The 6,371-nt window shown below is 46.5% G+C and overlaps 1 protein-coding gene across 1 annotated transcript in view; it reads right to left on the reverse strand.

Annotated features, from left to right (window-relative positions):
* LOC104135225 (DAB2 interacting protein) overlaps positions 1-5,285 on the reverse strand; it is a 177,506-nt gene extending 172,221 nt beyond the window's left edge. Inside the window, exon 1 of the mRNA XM_035888607.1 lies at positions 5,240-5,285. The gene's annotated coding sequence lies outside the window, so the exon portion shown is untranslated. The remainder of the gene's footprint in view (positions 1-5,239) is intronic.
* Positions 5,286-6,371: the final 1,086 nt, after the last annotated feature.

The raw sequence follows: 6,371 nt of genomic DNA on the forward strand, positions 1-6,371 counted from the left end.
CCAGTCTAAACCTACCCTGGTTTAGTTTAAAACCATCACCCCTTGTCCTGACACAGCTGGCCCTACTACAAAGATTTTCCCCATCTTTCCCATAGGCCCCCTTTAGGTACTGAAAGGCCGCAATCAGGTCTCCCCGCAGCCTCCTCTTCTCCAGGCTGAACAAGCCCAACTTTCTCAGCCTGGCCTCATAGCAGAGGGGCTTCAGCCCTCGGATCATTTTTGTAGCCCCCCTCTGGCCCCGCTCCAACAGTTCCATGTCCTTCTTGTGCTGAGGGCTTATTTATTTAAGTTATTTGCTTATTTATTCTTCAGTTGATTATGGCACTGTTCTTCTGAGAGAGATAGGTCTGGGCAGCACTGATCTGTCAGCAAAGGCAGGTTCGGATAAGATGCAGGTACTCTAATACCCAGGCCCTTGCCACAGCTAGAACTATCGAAGCTAAACTTCATTTAGAGTAAGTGCAGACAAAAGACAGACCGTGAAACACGCCTGCTTTCAGCAGTCTGACAGACATACAGCTAGGTGTAAGTCAACAGAAAATTAATTGTGAATCACGAAAAGAACAAAGTATTGTTTGAACATTTCATGTGGATCATTTACTTACAGAACCCTGAATCTTCCTTACCAATACAGTGCGAATTTTCCGTAAGAGCAACATTTCTAATCACAGCGAGAGGGAGATGCCTTCACCCTACGACAGCCACTCCAGTTGTGTCCAGGGCACTGCCCTGGGCTACAAGACAAAGTCCAGCAGGGGAGGAAAGGGACAAGTTCCACGTGGCATTTTTTGCTAACATGCCGGAAAATAGATTTTCAGCTAGGAAATATTAAAGAGAAGTGTGCGAAATTGCAGTTAGCTTTAAATAGAATAAAGCCTCCTCTGTCGTTATGTCATTCTGTCACACGCTGGGACAACGTTCAAGTCTCTGCTTCCCTTGTCCCAAGCGAGTGCCTTAACCCCTAAGGTATTGGCTATTTGGGTAGAAGTTTAGCACTTAAAAGGTTTTGATTTCATCAAACAGACTAAATTCCAGCCGTTTTCAAGAGATGTGTATCTGAATGGCCCGCACTGAGAGAAAACCAGTCTGATCTTGGCCTCCACGCTCTCAGTGTCTGGTGTACCAAAATACTGGGCTTTGCTGAAGATCAGTCAGTTTTCTCCTCACAGCAGCCATCAAAGGAAAAGAAGAAGAAAGCCTGTTTAATAAAAATCCTTTTTGTAGAACACCTTGAAAAGCATCTGTGATAAACAGAACTTAGAGCGAGACATTTATGTCCAAGGAGCTGACAGAGGCAGAAGTATCAGGAATACTAAACCTTCAGGATCAGGAACTCAAAATGTTCTCAAGTTCTTCGAGCTTTGATGGCAACCGATTGCCTACAGAGTTTTACAGAAGAAAGACCTGAAGCCAAAGCTGTGTTTGGCTCAGACATGGAACCGTGAATGGAGCACCCGTGAGTAGATTCTGGGGGCAAACGGAATTTTCGGAACACTTGCCACTGACCCCTGTTCCTTCATTATACCCGTAATTAAGCAGAAGCAGAGACACCCTGAAGAAAGCCACGGACCAAAGTACTGCAGGCAGAAGCAGGTGCTGCTTTTATTGATAATTTTCCTTCTACCCTCGCTGCCTCCCAAGTACCTTCCACTACATTAGATGGATCACCTGGTAGTAATCATAATTACTGCCATGATTCCTCACACAGTTACACACATCTCAGAGCTGAACAGATGGTCCCAGGAAGAGATGGGCTTTCTGCAGTTAATTTTTTTAACTAAAGTATAACTGCAGCGTGTCCTGAATCCCTGTGGAAAGCAGAGCCAGGAGATTTCGGACATTATCATAATTCTAACAAAGATTAACAGCGGGGTAAAACCTGTCTCGTTTATCAACTATCAAATAGCAATCATTTAAACACGCCAAAGGCACGATCACATCAGCCTCCCAATGGTCTGATTTGCCCTTCCCTCCCCCGCATCAGTTTTACTGTTCTTCAACCCTTCCAGCCCTCGACCTCTCCAAGGGACAGGCTGGAAGCATACTGAAACACGTGCTGAATGTGTTATGAGCACCGGGGCTAACCAGAGAACTCTAGACCAGAGGATACCATCACAGGAACCATCAAATAAGCTGGGTGTCATGGCGAACAGCTGAAAGTCCTACACATTTTTCTGCATGCTACATCAGATTGTCTCCATCTGGAGTCCCAGCAGAAAGCAATCCCCTACTTCCCTTAGATACTTCCATGGAAAATGCAAATTCTGTTCCCTTTGCCTATCTAAAATGTGCTACAGCAGAGCCTTCCCGAGGGAGTGGTTCTCTCTGTACCTCAGGAACCGAGACCCATTTCCCAAACTAGGTCTCAGCTGTAACAGCCGCCGCCTGCGATGGTGCAAGCTACAACCCCAGCCTGCTGTTACGGTGGCAAAAAGGCCAGCGGGCAGCGTTCGTGCAGCAACGCTCATCGGAAGGGCATGCGTGGGGAGGTGGCATTGCCCCCTCAGCGGGGCGAGAGTGGGAAGTGGCAGCATATAAATATATGCTTTTAAACACAACCTCTTCTTTATTCAAAGAGACGGACGGATATAAACTGGAGTGGGCTGAAAGAGGTCCTTTGACTCAGAGCGAACAGGCGCCTGCGAGCGTTTGGAAGAGGAGCCATGCTGGCAGCAGATGGCAGCACCCGCATCTCATGGGTGCTCCAGTGTCAGCTCCAGCACCAGGGATTTATCATCCAGGACGGATGCAGTACAAACAGTGAATGATTCCAGATGGGGAGAAGGGGATGTGTGCCAGCAGAGATCTCCTCCTGCCTGGCAAATGTCTAACAGCCGCCTGATCCTCAGACAGTTCCCTGTCCAAAAGCATGCTGATAATCTGCTGAAGTGACACACCTTGGAAAAGCTCAACTTCCAGGTATCGCTGCTCCTCCAGCTAGGGCCACAGGCTTCTCTGGGCTCCGTGGGGATCTTGGCAAAGGGTCCAGAGACCAGAGAGAGCAAAAAGTTGCCAAGAGGATGTCCGGGAAACACACATGTGGCAAAGCAGACCACTGCCAGTTCCTGTGCAATAACTCATGAATTTATGGTAACCTCCCACTGAAGACATCTGATCTTTGAGCATCTTAGCTAGAGACAGTGAATTACACTGCAAATCCGCATTGGAGAAGGGGACCCTCGGCTCTTTCCTTCATCCAGACTTGTAGGTTTTGGAAATAACATTACATCAACCCCCCCAAAATCTATAACCTCATTCTGATTTCTGCATTCTGCATAGCTCCCACACCCCTAGTCTCCTGTTCATTAACCTTCCAGTGGGATCAAAACTGCCAAGGAAAGTGGGGTCTTTTTGCTGTATTCTAGCACGTCCTTTGCTCTGTCCGGACTGGCAGCCGGGGCGCTGCAGCGGCAGGCAGCGACTCCCGGCTCTGGACCAAGTCCCACCGTTGACCCCACTGCGTGACCGTGCCGCATGACACCACCTCTGCACAACGTGCTTTCTGCATCTCTGACAAAAACGTGTCAAAAATAAAGAGAAAATTCTTCTCCAGGTTTGCTAATCCCTTTAAAATCAACAGATAGGAAGAGCTCAAGTAGCACTGAGTACTGTGATCCTCCGAGCAGGCAGGAATCCTAGAGACAAAGTGTGACAAACACAAAATACTCAGGGAGAGATCAACAGCAAGAAGATTTCGGTTGGTTCAAATCCAATTTTTACAAACTTTAGGGTTGATTTCCATCTCCATCAAATCTGCCTGCAAATTCCTTGTGTTCCTGACAAATTACGCTGTTAGGTTCATACTGGGTTACCTCAACCAAACTAACACGTTCCATTTGTCACAGTAACTGAAATGACAGTAGAATATTTTGGTTTTGAACAGTATACAAATAAAGGGGGAAAGGGAACTGCTACATGCTTGAGAGTTTACAAACACTCCTCCCTGACAGGCAAAACAGAATCAAAAAAAAATCAGGGAAAGAAAAACACTGTTTGCTTAAAGGAAAAGATGAAGCCCAGGGACTGATTCAGCTTCCTATTGTTTTCTCAGTAATGATTCAAAATCCTGAAAAAAGTACTGTATGCCAGGAAAAGAAGAAAGAGGATATTGCACGAAGCTAAACCTTGTAGTGCCAGAGTCTCCTTTACAATCTGCTTCATAAACCAGAATTAACTCCAGTGAGACAAGTACCAGCCTGGATCTGCACAAACACCTGATGCAGGGGTGCAGTTGTGCTTTTTATTATGGCTTTTTATTCACACAATAACAAAATAAAAAAATTCTTGTGAATTAATGGCTTTGATTAAACTCGAGACCTAATAAATATGACTGGATTGTCACACCGGAGGCCAAACACAACCCGCTCCCCTCCTTTCTGAAAAGACAGTTCAACAGCAAAGTGACTCAAAGGCTCCCGCTTCTTTGACTGCTTTAGCAATAGGCACCAGCATCAATAAACATTTTTTTCACACTAGAAGAGAAAGCCAGAATAGCTGATTTTAAAAATGCAACTGGGTCAGTAGCTGCCTCAAGTAGAATAAATGGGCTGCATGAGTGAGTATGCCCTCAAGAAACATTACTCTGTGGACCTAACTCCTGCTGATGAGGACAAATAGGCCCTTTTAGAGCAGGTTTTTTAAAAGCGCAAAGTGATTGGGGAATACAAGTCCCATAGGTTTCCACAATGCCTCAGGAGCACAATCTTTAGGCTCTTTTGAAAATCCTACCCCTAAACTATACTCAGCTTTGTAATTTAAAAACCCCTGGTGATACTCAGCTCCCGAAGAAGTTCTAGCAACACATCTTTGCACACAGGTACCATCTCTTAATCAAGGACTTTCAAATCTCTATAATCATCAATTAGGCCTCCAAACATCTCAGTTAGCTAAAAAAGCAGTTGCCTTAATTATACAAACTGAAAAAATGGAACCGTGGATAACGGAAAAGACCGGGTTAGTCACAGTAACACAAGGTGTTAGAACCACTGCGAGGAGCAGCACCCACACCTGACCCCCCCAGCCGAGCTCTTACACTTAAACCCTTCTCCCTCCCCGTAGGTGACCGCAGCACGACACGAGCAACCGACCTCCTGCCAAGCTCGCCGTACGCTCCGCAGCCAGCAGGTAGACGTACGGACATTCGCACCGGCCGTGCTTGTCCCCGGTAACGAAGCTACCTGCAAGCACCAGCACCCATGGCTTTGCACCGTCAACGAAAGAGAACCGTTGTTGGAATTACCCCTACTAAGCGGCCTGTTCCGGCTGCGGGATCTGCTGCGCTGTCTCTGCAGTCGTGACCTCCGGAGCAGTCGATAGTAGTAGGACGGTCTCCCAGAACTTTTCCTGCTGTTCATTGACATTTTTGTCTCTATTTTACACATACACACATGCAGGCACAGGTTCACTCTTCCCCTCTGGCAAAGTAGCACCAGTTCCAGCGTTTAATTAACGGGAGGTTGGTTCTTTGGAGTGGAAAGGGAGAGGGGGGGAAGAGGAACTCTTCACTTTACACATTTAAAAAGAAAAACAACAAGGAGAAAACATTAAAAAAAAAAAAGAGAGAGAGGGGGAAAAAAAGAACGCGGCACCAGAGTACATGTCTCAGCTGCGGGAGGACTTGCAGCAAGCAAGATAAACTGTACTAACAATTCCTGCCCCCAAAAAGATAAGCCCGCAGGAGTTGGAATAGGAAGCCAGAGTTGGCCTGGGCTCTCGAAACGTGAAGAATAGGCTGGAAGAAATCCTGGACTGGATCCTCTCCGCCGGACAGCAACATCTGAGCACGCCGGACTGGAGAAAATCAACGGCTCGCTGCCCGAGAGCGCCGGGTGGCCTTAGGGTGCCGGCGCGTTTCTACCTGCCCCGGCCATCGGATCATTTCGGAGATGAAGTTTCAGGCGGCTTGGTCTGCAGCAGGAGGCATCTAGGAAAGACTGGGTTTGGGGAAGGGTATAACGATTTCCTGGCCATGGGACACATGTTAATAATCATCATGGAGCAAAAGCCCCGGAAAATAAAGTGAAACTTGAGAGGGGAAAACTTTAATTAGAAGTTGAATGAACAGAGCTCCAGACTCCCCTGGAGGCCCATTTCCTTTCAACATTCAAACTGAGTTATAGCACATCCCACAAATTAGAGAAAGAGCCTATTTACCATTTGGGTTCTGATGGCAGCGAAGATTCCGCCTCTGGCTCATATTGCTCAATAAAATTACGTTTCAATGGGCAGAATTAACACTTTAAGCCACGGAGCGAAAGAAAAGAAAAGAAGGAAAGAAAGAAAGAAAGAAAAAATAGACTAACCAGATGATAAAAAGTTTCAGTCCACATTTACAGTGTAAAAATGGCAGAAGTGAATTGTCCGGAATCCTT

Source organism: Egretta garzetta, unplaced genomic scaffold (assembly GCF_000687185.1).
Source record: "Egretta garzetta isolate BGI_Z169 unplaced genomic scaffold, ASM68718v1 scaffold211, whole genome shotgun sequence".
Taxonomy (NCBI): Eukaryota; Metazoa; Chordata; class Aves; order Pelecaniformes; family Ardeidae; genus Egretta; species Egretta garzetta.